At 36.4% G+C, this 18,129-nt stretch overlaps 1 protein-coding gene across 1 annotated transcript in view; it reads right to left on the reverse strand.

The window, feature by feature from the left end:
- LOC135077450 (drebrin-like protein) overlaps window positions 1-18,129 on the reverse strand; it is a 229,056-nt gene that overhangs the window by 144,496 nt on the left and 66,431 nt on the right. The window lies entirely within an intron of this gene.

Genomic DNA, 18,129 nt, shown 5'->3' on the forward strand with positions numbered 1-18,129 from the left:
CCTTAAGGATTTAGTGAGAATTCAGTCCGAGCTGCAATTGATCAAAGAACAATATGTAACTGCTGACCAGCTCGAAGAGATAAAAGTGGATTTAGACTCATTGAAGAAAACATCTGTGGTTAATTACTTCACTGGCAACGTAAACACAACAAGGAGAGGCGCTTGTTTATTAAATAGTTTCACCTACGATAGTGGACCTATGGGGTTAAATCCTGTACAAGACGACGATAACACTACTTCCCCTAAAAATAAGTCGCCATCTCATCAACCGTTGGATTATCGGCCGATAGTAGATATGGATAATTTACCGGAGGGTACGCAAACGCAAAAATCGGCAGTTCAAATGTTGGCGGTTAGTGAAATCACTGCGTGCGAACGAAGTAAACAAGTAAGCGGTACAAAGACGGTGACTCATACGCAACCGGCACAAGCTAGCGCCGAACATACGGACGCGAAGGCTGGCGGCCGTAATGCGATACCAAACCGACGATCACTAGCGGACATTGCGCGCGGTGGAAAATGGAAGCAACCGGTTCCTGATGAAAAATGGATAACAGTGCAACGTAAAAGATTGAGAAACCGTTTTACAGGCAATAGAGGGAATGCCTTAGCAGAACCTAATCAAAGGTTCAAGGCGGCGGACTCCAATACTCCAATATACATTTACAACGTCTCGAAGGAGGTGACTGTGTGTGATATATCAAACTATATTGAAAATAAGATAAATGTGAAGGTGACGCTTGAAAAAATGCCAATGAAGGTATCGAAATGTTATGATGCATATAAAATCTATGTGCCCAGTCACAAAGTAGATATGTTTTTGAAGGATGATTTTTGGCCCGACGGGATTGCCTATCGCCGTTTTATTAACTTTCGTGAGAGAAAGTTAGGGAAGTCTGCATCTGTAGAGAACAATATCACTGAATGAACACGCAAGCAGTAAAACTAATCAGTTTTAATTGTAAGTCTTTGAAGCGGTCTATAGACTGTATTCGATCCTTATGTCAGACTGCCGACTTGATTGCATTGCAAGAGACGCTCTTAATGCCTCACGACGTTCCACTGCTGGGCACGGTAGATCAGAACTTCGATTATATTGGAAAATCGGCGGTCGACGCGTCGGTGTGTATTCTGCGAGGACGTCCCTATGGAGGCGTCGCGTTGCTGTGGCGTAAAAGTGTGTTTCCCTCAGTGACCGCGGTACAGTGTTCGAGTGATCGTCTTATTGCAATTAAAATATCAATGGTGCAGTGTTCGATTTTGGTTTTTTCTGTGTACATGCCTACGGATGAGTCTATTAACTTGGTAGAATTCACGCAGTGTTTGGGTGAGTTGAACGCTATTATTGACAGTTGTGATGTTGAATATGTGTATATTCTTGGAGATTTTAATGCCCATCCTGGCAGACGGTTTGGTGATGAACTATTTAGTTTCTGCTTAGGCCAGAATATGTCATGTATTGATATTGATGTACTTGGTAGGGCGTCCGGATCTTACACGTATGTTAGTGATAGTCACGGGTCTGTCAGCTGGCTTGACCACTGCTTGGTGACCGAAGGAACTAGGCACACAGTTGTGGATGTATCCATTAATTACAATGTATTTTGGTCTGACCATTTTCCACTAGAAATAACATGTAATCTTAACGTATTAAGGTCCAGGATTGTTTATTGTAGTAGTATTAATCAAAATAACGCAATTCAGTGGGGAGAACGAGATGTTTCTCAAATGTCACATTATAAAGATTTTTGTAACACTAAACTAAAGCTTATTGATTTCCCAGATATTTTCTTAGGGTGTGCGGGCAAGAAATGTAATATTATTGAACACCGTAAAGAACTTGACGATATGTATAATGTAATCGTAAATATTTTGTCAGATGCCGCTATACATAGTTCAATTAAGAAAAATGTCAATAATAGAAATGGATATGTGTGTGGATGGAATAAGCACGTAAAAGCAGCGCATAAAGAGGCGCGTCTGTGGTTTCACTATTGGGTGCTTTATAACAGACCTCGTGAAGGATATGTTTACAAGATGATGTGTGAGTCTAGAAGAATCTTTAAATCCAAGCTAAAATGGTGTCAAATAAATAAACAACAAATACACCTAGATATTCTAGCTATGCATCATTCAAAAAAAGAATTCTCTAGCTTTTGGAAGCACACAAAAAAGCTCAATCCTAAACCTAGTGTTCCTATAAATGTTGAGGGATTGAATGAACCAAAGCAGATAGCAGAAATGTTTGTAGAACATTTTAAGGTTCAACCATCTTTGAGGTCAGTCGCTAATAACCATTCTCATCAGTGCTATCTTGGTGACCTTACTTCACCACCAGTCCTGATAACAGCAGGAGAAATTAGGTCTTTACTTAGGAAAATTACAAGAGGCAAATCCCCTGGCCATGACCACCTAAGTATTGAACACTTGCTCTTTGCAGGCCCGCACCTGGCTCGCGTACTAGCATTGTTTTATTCCCTTTGTTTGAGTCATGAATATTTGCCGGATAATTTGTTAAAGACTGTGGTCGTGCCTATTGTTAAGAATAAAACAGGAAACAGTAGTGAGAAGTCTAATTACAGACCTATATCATTGGCTACGATATTGGCCAAGGTGCTGGACAGACTGCTTGACCAGCAACTGCGCAAGCATATTAAGCTTCATGATGCACAGTTTGGCTTTAGACCAGGCCTTTCTACCGAAACTGCAATTCTATGCCTCAAGCAGACTGTCCAGTACTACACTTGCAGAAGTACACCTGTTTATGCTCTATTTCTAGATTTAAGTAAAGCCTTTGACTTGGTTCAGTACGATGTTCTTTGGGAGAAGCTTCTCGAAAAAACTAATATGCCCCATGATTACATATACATTTTAAAATACTGGTATATGAATCAGCGTAATTATGTAAAATGGGCAGGAGAGCACTCGGACATGTATGGATTGCAATGTGGAGTGAGGCAGGGCGGAGTGAGCTCAACGACCCTTTTCAATCTGTACATGGACGAGCTGATCGGTGAGCTCAGTAGCGCTGGAGTCGGCTGTTCTATTGATGGCACATTAATTAATAACATAAGCTACGCTGACGACATGGTGCTGCTGTGCCCATCGATCAATGCTCTCAAGAAACTGATATCCATCTGTGAACGTTATGTGGAGGCACATGGGCTCAGGTACAATGTGGCTAAAAGTGAATTGCTGGTTTTTAGGGCTAAGAATAAGACGTATAACGTGCCGACGCTGAAACTTAATGGCACCCCGTTAAAACAAGTACAGAGCTTCAAGTACCTGGGACATTGGGTCACCGAGTCGCTTAAAGACGACCTTGATATAGAGAGGGAGCGTAGGGCGCTGTGCATTAGGGCTAATATGCTGTCCCGCAGGTTTGCACGTTGCACCAACAATGTTAAAATAACGCTATTTAAAGCTTATTGCCACTCACTTTACACTTGCAGCCTGTGGACGAATTATACCCAAAGAGCTTACGGTGTCCTGCGCACCCAATACAATAATGCATTCAGGGGGCTGAGGGGACTGCCAAGACACTGCAGCGCATCCGGGATGCTAGCCGCGGCGCAAGTAGATAGCCTCTCGGCCATCATTAGAAAGCGCATCGCGTCCCTACTGCAGCGAGTACGGGGCAGCGCCAACAGCCTCCTGATGGCGGTCGCGGCGAGACTGGACGCAGACAGTGCTATTATGCAACACTGGACTCGCGTCCATCTCGTCAAAGACACTAAAATTAATTATAATAATTTTAATAATAATAATAATAATTAATAAAAATTTCTATTATTTAATTAATTAATACTAACATAGTTTTAAGCTTACATTGTTACTAACACTATATGGACCCTGGTTCGAAATAAACATATTTTATTTTATTTTATTTTTTATTTTTTATTAAACTTTAACATTGCAGCATCTTAGCCAATCTTAGGGCTCTTTCTCATGGAGAAATCCAGTTTTTTGGTGGATCCCGTTTAGTAGTAAAGGTACCCGTACGTGTTTTAATCTCAGGAACATCCCGTTTGTAGCATCATGCAAAAAACCGACCAGCTCGAATTTGTAAATTTTTCGACTTTGAAATTCATTTGTGTTTTGAAACACATACGAGTAATATATTGTGTTTTTACAATATATACAATTACAATATTACAATTGTACAAGTGGCAGACTCACTCTTATGGCAGATAGCTCCGCTCTTAATGGTCGAAAGCATTAAAACACGATTAGGACTTAGGATAACGTAGCAAAGCATAACAAAGTTTGAACAACGAAAAACGAAAGATAAGGTAATGTTAGCAAGGAAATGAAAGGTATGGTTGAAATACTGATATGGATGATGTTAGTTTCTTTTTTACAGCTTTCTGCTCTTATTTCTCAGCAACCTATATAGTTAATTTGAGATATTATGTAAAGCTTCTTTTCAGTAGATTCGTTCTTAGTGTAATAACATTGGTAGAGGGGTCGTACGTACCTCATTTAAGGTAGCAAGGAAGGCGCTGGATTCAGGCCGCTATCAACCGGGCCGGGAAAATCATTGGGGAAGGCTTGTGTTCAGTAGTGAACGTCCTGTGGCTGAAATAATTCTGATGATGAGAGGGGTCGTAGTCACGTTATAGCTTCCACGTAGATTGTAGAGGCGGACTCAGCTCTCCACACGATATCAGACTGCCTCGTGCATTCATATCGCGCAGTCATAGTCCGCTGTGGGAAGCCTCGCGGTTTCCCACAGCGGATGTCACTTGGACAGTCAGTGACCTGTCACGCGATCGGGTTTCTTCAACTTTTGCCTGAAAGTAGTTATGTCTAAGCGACCCGAAAATGGCCTACGTACCTACTCTATATATATAAAAGAAAGTCGTGTTAGTTACTCCACTTATAATACTCAAGAACGGCTGAACCGATTTAGCTGAAAATTATCAGGGAGGTACTTAGAGCCAGGAGAAGGACATAGGATACTTTTTATCCCGTACGAAATTAAAAAAAAAGTCTGCTTATTTATTGCCATTAAGGCGGAAGCTAGTTACTTATAAAATCTTGAATTTAAATATTAGTTGACTATATTTATGAGACATATTTTAGTTACTCTGTCTTCAAACACATTATATGTACACGTCGTGCCCTGGGGAACTGTCAGAATGATAAACCCTCCCAACATTTCTTTGCACCATTTGTTTCCAAGAAAAGGGTTGAGAGGGACGTTAAGGCCCGGGCAACGTTTTATCACTTACTGCTGCCCGCGGCGGAATCCGCATAGTTTATTGAAAACTGGATTGTTTGGATTTACGATGACATAAAACTTCTACAGATTTTCATTGTTTTTATCTAAGATGTTTTTATAGTTTTTATGTACTACATTCAATAGTGATCTAAAAAATCAGTTTATATCAATTTTTGATGGTATTGTGAAACTCAGTTAACTAAAAGCCACTAAATAGGTACTTTTTTTATATCTAGTGAAGGTTGCAGGAGGTGCCTGGATGCGGGCGTCGCAGGACCGGCTGTTGTGGAAATCCTTGGGGGAGGCCTTTGTCCAGCAGTGGACATCATTTGGCTGAAACGACGAACGACGACCTAGTTTATAGTTGACAAATTAAATTTCTTCTGCCACTTCTTTTCGGCATCAACCGATATGTTGTTTCGATTAGTGGTAGGGCAAGTTACATTTGGGAGGTGTTCAACTGCCCTGGAAAGGGGCATTTATTCTCTCATCATCATCATCATCATCTCAGCCATAGGACGTCCACTGATGAACATAGGCCTCCCCCAATGCTCTCCATGCTGCCCGGTTGGTAGCGGCCTGCGTCCAACGCCTTCCTGCTACCTTTGTGATGCCGTCGGTCCACCTTGTGGGTGGACGTCGAACGCTGCGTTTTCCGGTACACGGCCTCCACTCCAGAACCTTGGTGCCCCATTGGCCTCAGTTCTACGTACTATGTGCCCTGCCGTCAGATTGATAATCTATCGGGCTATGTCAGCTCTCATCTCTATTTATTTATTCTCTCATAAACTATTTGAATTTAATTAAAGCAATTACGTTGAAAGTGCACCAAAATGCATTGAAATTAGTGAGTCTACTGAGTTTATATCCATTACGATTTCCGACTAATTGAATGTCGGCGGAACGTCGCTCCGTTATTCGGCGATAGTTAGCAGCTAACCGCTTTGGCGTTGCGGCCTGGGGTGCTGGTAACTTCGTGATGCACTAGCTTTGTATTAAGTTACCACCAACAAGTATTAGGGCTTGTCTCTGTCGCAGTAAGATAGATAAAGCCGTAATATAGTTATATCCCTAGGGATATAATTATATACCGTAACATAGTTATACGAAAGCGATTCATTACTATCTCACTAGGAATATAGTTATAAAACGGTCCAAGTTGTAATCCTGAGGTTGGTATCCTGAAAGATTGGTTACCCAGAAATGCAATACAGCTTTCAAACATTACTTTGAATGATCCTTTACCAAATGAAAACTTGTCACTGAGAGAAATATGCCAAAAATTGTCGCGCTTTTGGTGGCTAAGGTTATTTAAAATGTTCCTGTAAAAAATCGAATATACAGTGTTCTACTAATATACATAGCGATAACCGGTGCGTTTTGTATGGAGTTTGACAGATTTTTGACGTTTGTCAAAGTTAAAGTAAGATGGTGCAAGTCAGCCTCAGTTAGCTACTAAAGGCTAACTGCTTCATTTGTGTTATAATTCACTCATTGTTATCCAACTAAAAATCACGTTTCAGTGTTATTTGGTAATATTATCAAAGAATTCAGTTTATTTACTTTAGTTGAATACCTACTACCTGTCTACGACTTTTGTAGTCCAGCCTTTTAGGGTCCTTCAAAACTAAAAGCTCTTACGTTTGCCCCAAAAGGCTTTAGGATAAGTATTTGTATGCCAAGTTGACATAGGCACACCTTACAATTCAGTATGAAAATATTCTATTCTCTTATGCCTACAGAAGAAATAAAAACGAAAATTATTCAGTTCTTTAAATATTAAAACTCCTTACAAATTGATTCTTTCAAATGCAAAGTTACGTAAGTATCCAATTCGTAGTTGGATTGCTGATAGGGTTGCCAGGTGTCCGGCTTTAGCCGGACATGTTTGGCTTTTTACGGTCTTCTGCGCCAGGTGAAAGTCGAGCTACAGAATAATATCAAGCGCACGCATCAGGGTGTTGGACAACCGTTGATAATACTACTCACTCGTGAGCTGTGACACTAATTGCAAAATATCCTGCCAAATGAAGCACAGAGTCCGGCTTTTGTATTTTTGGACCTGGCAACCCTAATTCCAGATCAAAAGGAGATATTTTTAGATATTCGGCCTCAGACAGTCGAAACTTTTAGCCTAAACGACGCGTTCTACCTAAAAAATAGGATCATCCCAGATAACGTCCTATGCGCCACTCTTGTTAGAGGATATCGGCATTCTTTGATACATCGCCTTGATAAATCGACCATCCTAGGTGAGCCGAAGTTAAATATTTGTCACGGCTACTAAAGTAAATCTGAATGCCTATTTTTCGCTACTGAAACGAAAAAGGTGTAAAAGGAAGGTGCAAACGCAAATAAAACCCAACAAGTGGTAAAGGTAAGGTATGTAAGTAAATAATTATAAGTACTTCGCATGTTTCATCATCGATATTTATTCACACCTTGTTAATAACGGACTTGTATTCTCATAAGAAATACGACCACGAAAATAAATCTCAACACAGAAGTCTCAGATGTGAAGGCAAATAAAGCAATTTCAACGTGTCTTCTCTACCAACAAAGGATTTAAACTCTGACCAATGTACACCGGTTCTTAACAGTTTCTACACATAGGTACGTGCTACGCAAATAAATAAATAACTTTTTTAAATATCGTTCGTTCGTTTCAGCCAAATGACGTCTACTGCTGGACAAAGGCCTCCCCCAAGGTTTTCCATAATGACCGGTCCTGCGCTGCCCGCATCCAAGCTCTTCCCGCGACCTTTACCAGATCGTCGGTCCACTTTTTTAAACATCATTTAAATAACATTCAACACACGGTTTTTAAATATCATTTGGTCTGAAAAAAAAATAGCATTTTTTTTTTTAATTAAATGACACCAGTCAATGGTCGCTGGAGCTTTTAAACGTTTTTGATTTTGAGTATTTATTTAAACAAAAACCATCGAATTAAAAACCTTATAATACACAACACTATAATTAGAACCGATTACATCCATCCATTACGTTTCTAATACATACTAGGCAAGATATCATAAAAAGAAATACTAAGAAATCGTAACACATTAGTGGAATAGGGAAACTTAAAAATTATAACGTTCTTTGATTATGTTGTGAACCTCTGCCATACATCTTGAAACGTGAAATGCAATCATCTGAAACTGTCCTTTGTTCTCGTAAACTCACAATCTTATTTGTAGCTATGGTAGAGGTTTCTCCAGAAATGTTAAAATGGTACAAGAAATACTCGTATTATGGATTGTTTGATCGAAACTTCACTTCTAATTCCTCGAAACTTCAAACTTTGAGCTTATTAATTGTACACGCGTTATGGAGAGAAGCCGACTGAGCCGTTATGATTTCCAAATAATCATCAATGTGTTCTCCAGACATTATGATTTTACATAATTTGTAGACGTAAAATTTCTCAGAATTGACTAATGAGCTAAGTCAAAGCCCGTATCAATGAACGCTGTTCAAAGCGAAGTGTAGAATATTAAATAGCGAATTAAATCATAGAAGGTACTTAGATAGGTAGGTACTATCTAAGAACTTGTATCGATTCGACTATTGAAGGTATTAAAAAAACTTTAGATGGTTTGATTACGTGAAATTAAAGTCACACAAGCGTATCCCAAGTCCAAACAAATTAGCTACCTCATCGAGGAAGTGTGCAAGTGAGTTAGTGAAAATTTAAAATATTTCGTAGAAATGCGACAGGAAAACTTTATATTTACTCGTATCTTTAGAAAATGCTTAAAATGAAAACAATATTAAGTATTCCCATGACTTTCATTTGAAACTTTTTAGACAGCTTCTATGTTTTTCCTTTGCTTTTGATTCAAGACTATCACGTACTACCTAAATCCGAAATTCAATCTCAACAATCAACGACTAACAATAAAAAAAACTTTTATCGAAGTATTGAAAGTTAATTTATCATGATTATCGAACTGCCGAACAGCATGTCCCAGGAGAGAGATCCATACTGACCTTAATCCAATTTGTCCAGTCTTTATTAGGCCATCCGTCTATCGAGCAGGCGCCCACGCTGCCCTTGCGCGTGGTCGAACAATCAAGGTGGCCAGAGGTCAGTTTATTTGAAAGTATATTTTATTTTCCTACTATTAGTAGGCATTGTTAAAAAAAATTAATCAAATGAAATAAAAAAATTACTTAGAAAGTCGTAACAAGATATTAAATACAAACAGGTTCAGCACTAGTTACAAAAAGTTGTGGATGCAAAAATGTAATGTCTTATGTAAGTAAGTTAGTGTAAGGAATAAGGAATGCAATTAGACTCCTTTAACATTAAGTGGCTTCGAAACATTGAAAGTGAACTCCCGATAGAATTTATTTTGAATCAAAATACTAAATCATGAAATTCATTGCTTTAGAAGTTTTCGTAAAAAAAATCTTGCTTGAATATTATAAACTGAAACCAAACAATTAACCGAACCACATATTCCCCAAAAATGCGCTGCGGTGTACTCTATTCTCTCCATTATGCCCATATTCACAAAGGAAGCAGCTTCAACTTAAATTTTGCAATGGCTTTACAAGAGAGGAATTTGAGACTAGCATTTGCTTTTATGCAAATACCTTGAATATTATTATTATAGTATTCGCTTAAAAACTTTAAGCTCTATAAGGTTTGCTCAACGTACCTATTTGTATTTACCAAAGTTGTGGCCGCGACGCAATTCGTGTGAATTTTTTTGAATATTTGCTGTTTTTGCAACACTTTGCATTGACGCTCAGCGCCAAATTTGAACCAGCAGTTTTTTAGAGAGTAATGTCTTTGTGATCAGAGTTTTCAACCAAACAAAAAGCTCTTCAGCTTAATAATAATTTATAAATATCTTCATATTTTCATATGGTATCCCTTCAAAGTGCAATTTGTCCAGTTTAATTTTTGTTTAATGATGATCATTAATCATCATAACCCTATATGGGGTCCTTTGAACGTAAACCTCTTAACAATTATGATCCTCACCATCTTGAACCTGTAACTTTTTATGTAGGTAAGTACATCTTGATAAATGGTAATCCTTATATGGTGTGAGGTTCAGATTATTTAATTATTTATTTATAGAAACCTACAGCGATACATTTAAAATATTAATTATAAGATTTAGACTTATAGTATAGCCAATAACAGGCTTCCCTCTATAAAAACCTGAACAGCAAAGACTTTCATGAAACAAACTGCGTTTTAAAGTTGGTGTAGAATCTTAATATGTTTTTCCGAATTTGGTAGGTACCTATTTAAGCAATATCACACTTATTTATGTTAAAATTACCATTAATTTGGTATCTTAGTTGATGCCAGTAACATTAAAAGTTAAAATTAATACACTTTAATCCTAAAAGTTGGCAAACAATCAGTGCCATGGGTTCATACGAGAGAATCGTATTTTGCCTACTCATTTTAGGGTAAATTTTTTGTTTAGCTTTGTCGATTGCATAATTTGAGACGAATATTCTTATTTCAAGTCACATGCAATAGTAGTACCTACTTAATATTCATGTCATGTAACGCAGTATCATAAAGATCTTCTATGTACTGCATTCGTTTAATATAAAATGCATTTCGAAATTGCATCATCTTCGAAAATATTAAAACGCGTTGAGTCCGGCGACGCACAGTGGTCCCGATTTAATAAAACATGGACATTGATGCTAGAGGCACGAAAATGTTTTTGATGGTTACTGCTATGATAACTAATAAGGCAAAAAAATATTACAATCCTACAACGTCTATTTCGTAGTAAAAAAAATATATAGATATTTTTTGTATGGAAGAAATTACGTTTCTGTCAATTTTTCGAAATTCTTTAACGATGTCAAGATGCCGATCACACATGTTATAAAACAAGTGATTCTGAGTATTTCATGCGAAGATACTTGTCACTTATCTCTGCGTACTTTTGAGTTATCGAGGGTTGAAAAATCGATTTTTTTATATTAAATATTTCCACGAAAAATTGCCAGAATTACAATATGGTGTATAAGGGACACTTTTGATGACACATAACAACGACTCGCACTCGCGCGCGCTCGTATGCATTAACTTTTATTAAAATAAAAAAAAAAATAAGGGAAATACTTAATACAACGTTGTATGTATGGGTCCGCTGGCCGTCAAAAAGTAGCTTATACGAGAGGTTTCCCAATTTACAATATGTCCATCATTGATAACTCACACAAATATCGTCTCTCTCTGAAGGATAACAAGTTTTTTTTGTTTCCTTAAGCTCTTGACAGGATGGAAGCCCATAAATCCGTACCGCGCGGGAATAACTTGACATCTCGACCTGCACTTTTTTTTTTATTATTAGCTTAAGCGCTTCCTCTACCTTATACCCTACTGGTATAAAAAACTCAACTCGAAATACCCAAAAATACTTGAAATACAGCTCTTGTTCATAAGTAAATATCTCTAATTTAGGCAATAAATATTTGACATAACGATATATCGAATTAATATTATTCTTACAAACATTTATATTTCGATTTATCAATGTATGTCAGAATATGTATTTATTAATATCTCGACTTATACATTTATGGATTTTCGTTTTTAATTTGACAAAAACAGTTATCAAGTTATGATCCCCTCTAAGTACTAAACACATCCATGATATGTGCAGTTGTCTTGTTATGCACGCAGTCTAGAGTTTTGATATTTGGAGTTATCCAGCTATTACCTTCGTATAATCATATTTTTATATGTGTCATTAGCAGTTGATAAAATATAACATTGTCAGGATTTCGAGCGTCTTTAAATATTTTTTACTTACCAACCCCTGAAAATATTTTTTTAATATATTTAAGCGTTAATTATTACTTTTATTTCTATTTTCAATAGTTTAAAACTAAATTAACGTTTAAATAGCAAGTTGAAAGAAGAAGGATAAGTTTAGTCAATAGGTAGGTTACTATCTACTAATGTTTTTTCATAACAGACTAATATTTCGTTTGACAACAGAATTTAAGTAAAAAATCTAATAATAAACTTTTAGGTCAATTTTAAGTTCCGGATAATTTTATTTTTATAGTCTATTTGACTTCAATGACATTATTTAGGAATAATGATGAGGTAAAAGTAAGTAGGGTCGATACGCCAGATCTCGTCCATTTAGTGAGTTGGTAGATTTGAGGAATAAAAATAATGTACAATTTTTCGTAATCATTTTGAACGAAAAATTGTTGTCATTATGCTCCCTTTAGTTTTTATAAGTATAGTATTATTAAACTTGCTCTAAACCATTAGAAGTTTTAATATTATCTTTGTAATATTAATAAAATATAGAAAAAATGCATTCAAAATCACTAATAATTAATAACAGCATGGAAATAAAAAATATAAATAATATCTTACTAATTGGTATTCAAAATATTTAGGTATCACACTTAATAATTATAAACATACATATATTTTGATTTATTTCATTTTTTGAAATTTCAATAGTATGGCTCAATTTGCAATATGGTATCCTCTCTAGGCACAGTTTGCTTTTTAATATTATTTACAACGTCTGTATTTAGAAAATAGTCGTGATAATGTGGACGCAAATTGGCTATCACAAGGGTAAGATACATTAAGAGCGTGTATTAGCGTCCAGGAAAAGGCCTAAGTACTGAAAAAAATCTTTGTGTTCGATACGTCATGTAAATAACGTTTTACATGATATAAAACATGCATTGTTTTGTATATTTTAATATCTTAGACCCAGTTAGATCAGACCGCGATCACTTCTGACGCAAAGTGGAAATTGCATTGTAGTAAATTCGCATCCACGTTATTTTAAGTGTCATTTAATAAAGTACAATCCCACCAAAAACATTCTGTAAAAAACTAGCCAAGTCTCGATGGACCTGCTTGTTTATCTCTAAAAAGTAATGAAATCTAGACAAAGTCGTGCCAAGTCTATGGTTCTTTACTGCAATTTCTTTATTATTATAGTTAATGTTGTGTGACTTGGCCGTTGAAGGGTACAAAACCAGGTGGTCCATGACACCATTGCACCAATCTGTCGCCAGAACCGCTAGCCATTGACGATGGAAAATTGCCACTTTGAAAACGTTGATTCAATAACCAGTCAAGTAGGCTTGATAAAGCTGCGTATTTCAATAATACTTTATGTATGATTATCTTATAAAGATTGTTCAACGGCCAAGTCACAATACATTAACTATAATAATAAAGAAATTGCAGTAAAGAACCATAGACTTGGCACGACTTTGTCTAGATTTCATTACTTTTTAGAGATAAACAAGCAGGTCCATCGAGACTTGGCTAGTTTTTTACAGAATGTTTTTGGTGGGATTTCACTTCTTTTTGTAGAAAGTGGCATAATTATTTAACGTATTTTCTTTTCAAATTATCGACATTTTTTGTACGATATTAAACACAAATAAACTAAACGACCTTTAAAATTGACAACAAAGCAGAAGTTGTTTTAATAACTTAACCTTAGCCAACCTCACCATAAACGAAATCAACGAAATTCAAATATTTACACAACATTCAACTTAATCGACGGGGGGATCTAGAAAGGAAAAATAATCTGGACACCGCGGTGCAGAAAAATGACGCTCAAAGTGCTAGCGCCATCTAGCGGTGAGCGGTATAGGCGAACACCACGGTGCCGGTGTGGCGCTAGTAGTATTGTTTATGAATGTGGTGTTACTCCAGATCTTCAATTTTCCTAGTTTTTATAGTTTTCCCTTTATGTAGTCATTAAACCCTAACTCTGTACCAAATTTCAGCTCTCTGAGTTTATGGGAAGTACTAGTTCTATTTTGATGATCATCAGTGAGTGAGTGTCATAAATGCGAAACTTTGCTTTCGCTTAACTTTGAAACTAAATGACCTACAGACTTGAAATTTTGGATTTTAAGTATGTGATTATAGCTTACTAGATAACGAAAATTTCAGCGTTCTGGTCTTATCCAAAGGTTCTCAAATAGAGGCCTGAAAATGCGGCGAAATGGTTCCAGTAAAGGATGGTACGGCAGTGTTTGCTACGCGCTCGACTTGGCGGGGGCACTGCCGTGCCCCCAGATCACCGATATCATTATCCGTATTGTATGGTTCATGGTTAAGGCTAATAGACTGCGGTAAATCCCAAACTAGACCTAAATATATTAAAAACTTACCTTGAAACGCGCACCTGCTCATGTGGGATTTATTTTTGGCAAAAACGGTAGCATGCTATAAGATTTTTTTAATGTGGGTTTACGTGGCATACATTCAGGGAATCATAGCAATAGCTTTCGTTCTAGAGTGATCCGTTATTTGGACGTGAACTGGACGGTGGACGCGAAAGGACGTGTCGACCTTACGCAAAAATGTATCCAGCTAATTTTAATTATTTTAAGCTTAATGGTAAGCTTAAAATAATCAAAATTAATTGTGCTTGTTATGAAGCATGGCTTTTGTTCTTTTATTTGTCTTTTTTTAAATTTTAAGTAAACGTACAATTACCTGATCAAAAGCGATCATAATCTGCGATTATATTTGATTTTTCTAATAAATTTGCTACTATTTCATTGCAAAAGTGATAAAAATATGTTCTATTTTTATGTTTTGTTTTTTTACTTAAACTTCATTCAAAATAATTAACTTAAATCCAATTTTTACACCTTAAATATTTGTTTTTCTTTGGTGAATAACTTGACAAGTCGTCGGTACACAACTTGACAAGTCTTTTTTTTAATAGATTAAGAAGATAATTTAATCAAATTCTTACGCCAATCGAAAGATATGCATCAAATTAGCTTATTTCAATCATAAAAATATCAATTATCATTAATTCCGATTTACCAGGGAACTCTAAACTTTAAAATCGCTCCCCTGAAAAGTACGCAAAAATGACATGTCAAGTTATTCCCGCGCGGTACGGAAATACTCTCTGAAGCGAGAATGAATCTCAAATTGCGATATTGCCATTTTGACAAATTACATGATGTAACTAGCGCTAACGTTTATCTTCAGGTAGACACAGTTTTAAGTTAAAAGATTGTCTACTATTTCACACTGTTCTTCATTTTGGAACAGTTCTTTGATTATAGGTAGTCGCTAATTTCGTTTTGTTAGACTCTTTCAGTTTAGCACATAAAGCGTAAACTAATTCCTCCTCAGAATGATCTAAAAGTGTTAGAGAGCGCCTCTTCTTCTGCAGAAGAAGAATTTTGCATAAATCTTCAAAAGGTTTTTTATTTATACTAAAAGTCGATGGTTGCACATCTACTTCCGCAGTCTCATCAACTGGAGCGTCTTCCTCAGTATTAACGTTGTCTATGCGTTGTGTTAACTCGGTAAAAAACATTGTTTAAATCTATATTTTTACAATTCGGCCAGACAATTTCAGAGTCTAGCCAATGCGAATTCTGGTGCAAAAAAGTCTTTTGGGCTCTGCTGGAAGCAGACCATTATCTTCTTTGATATATTTCTTGTAAAATTACGACTTAATTATTTGATAATTACTCAAATCTTCGGAAGCCAATTCAATGCCAATACGTTCGTCATTTTAGTCTGAAATGGTCTGGCCGAAATGTAAAAATATAGATTTAAAAAATGTTTTTTTACCGAGTTAACACAACGCATAGACAACGTTAACACCGAGGAAGACGCTCCAGTTGATGAGACTGCGGAAGTAGATGTGCAACCATCGACTTCTGGTATAAATAAAAAACCTTTTGAAGATTTATGCAAAATTCTTCTTCTGCAGAAGAAGAGGCGCTCTCTAACACTTTTAGATCATTCTGAGGAGGAATTAGTTTACGCTTCGCGAGTGCGAGTCGTTATTATGTGTCATCAAAGGTGTCCCTTATACACCATATTGTAATTTTGGCAATGTTTCGTGGAAATATTTAATATAAAAAAATCGATTTTTCAACCCTCGATAACTCAAAAGTACGCAGAGATAAGTGACAAGTATCTTCGCATGAAATACTCAGAATCACTTGTTTTATAACATGTGTGATCGGCATCTTGACATCGTTAAAGAATTTCGAAAAATTGACAGAAACGTAATTTCTTCCATACAAAAAATATCTATATATTTTTTTTTACTACGAAATAGACGTCGTAGGATTGTAATATTTTTTTGCCTTATTAGTTATCATAGCAGTAACCATCAAAAAAAATTTCGTGCTTCTAGCATCAATGTCCATGTTTTATTAAATCGGGACCACCGTGCGACGGTCTGAGGCAGCCAAGCGACTGGGATTTTCGCGGATAAGCATCTAACAACTAGATTTTAACTGAAGATTTTGCGGTCCAACTGACCTAGTAATTAGCGTACCGGACTACTCGAATGGAGTTGCAGGTTTGAATTTTGTATGGAACCATTTTTGGCAATGGGCAAGGCACATAGTACGCGGAACTGACGGCCGATGGGGTAGCAAGGTTCTGGAGTGGAGGCCACGTACCGGAAAACGCAGCGTGGGACATCCACCCACAAGGTGGACCGACGACCTGATAAAGGTAGCAGGAAGGGGCTGGATGCAGGCCGCTACCAACCGTGCGATGTGGAAGTCATTGTGGGAGGCCTATGTTCACCAGTGGACGTCCTGTGGCTGAAATGATGATGATGATGATGGAGCAATTTTTAACTTAGTGAGCACTTATACCGACATTTACAGACATCAAGATAAGCACTGTGGCATCTTTAATCGTAAGCCTCTTGTATCAAGAGAGATTTTCCATTTGGTTCTAAATAAACACACTGAACACATAACACATTTATATTGAGAAGCGTGTAATTGCCTTTGTACATAACTACAAGCTTTGTTCGGTTTGTAGTTGCATTAAGTTCATCTTGAGGCAAGACGAAATGTAAATTTATGTTGCTTTGTATACCGGTTGTGTGTATTATGAGCTTAAAGCATTAAATACAACACAATTTTAAAAACTTATCCCGTATTAAATTTTAATTTGGAGACTCTACATCTAAGAAATGAAGTCTTGTATTTTAAATCCACCAGACTGAAGTAACAAAGGACACAAAAGACTTGCGACCAAATAAAAAGGATTTTATAAGGGATATTGTATTTGGAACCGTTGCATTAATACAATTTATTTAAACTTTACAACTCGTTATTAATAAGTATCACATAACAAGACATGCAATCAATAAAATATTATAAAAAAAGGAATCAAAATTATTTGCGCACCTACAGTAACTTATGACACAGGACCTTAGATTGATTACTTATAGGTACTGTTTGAACCTCAAATTAACTATTACATTTCCGTAACACACTGTCTAAATTAATAACACAATCCTAAAAATGAGGGAACAAAGTTTCTCCATGAAAATTATATCTACATTAATATAATTTTCATGGAGAAACTTCTAAAACTCACCTATAAGCTTCTTTCATTATAGTGTTAAGTAGGTATTTAAGTTATCTTAGTTTTTTACAACCTGTATTTCATGAACAACCTTTATCGCAGATGGAGAGAGATGCACGTATTGTTTGTTACCTAATTTCGGGCATTGCTTAGAACATAGTTTGCTTAGACACGAACCGAGAGATTTGTATGGACGACAGCATTTCAAAGTAAATCATATCATATGCCGTTGTAATAGATGCTATTTCGCAACATGTAATCTATAAATCTTATGTGCTGTTGTTGGACATAATCCTCTAGTAGATTGAATTGATAGTGTTCACTATGTAGGTACCTACTCGTATTGTATCGATTCAATTGTCATCGTCATAACAATACCTGTATTGATGTATTCATAATGCCTATTACTTAGATTTGATTGCTTTGATTAACCAGTAATGATCATTGATGAACAATATCTTAGTGAGTAATCAAAACATTTAATATTAAAATAAGATCCGTAATCATGTTATAAAAACTTACTCTACATGTGTTTTGT

This window comes from Ostrinia nubilalis, chromosome 13 (assembly GCF_963855985.1).
Source record: "Ostrinia nubilalis chromosome 13, ilOstNubi1.1, whole genome shotgun sequence".
Classification (NCBI taxonomy): Eukaryota; Metazoa; Arthropoda; class Insecta; order Lepidoptera; family Crambidae; genus Ostrinia; species Ostrinia nubilalis.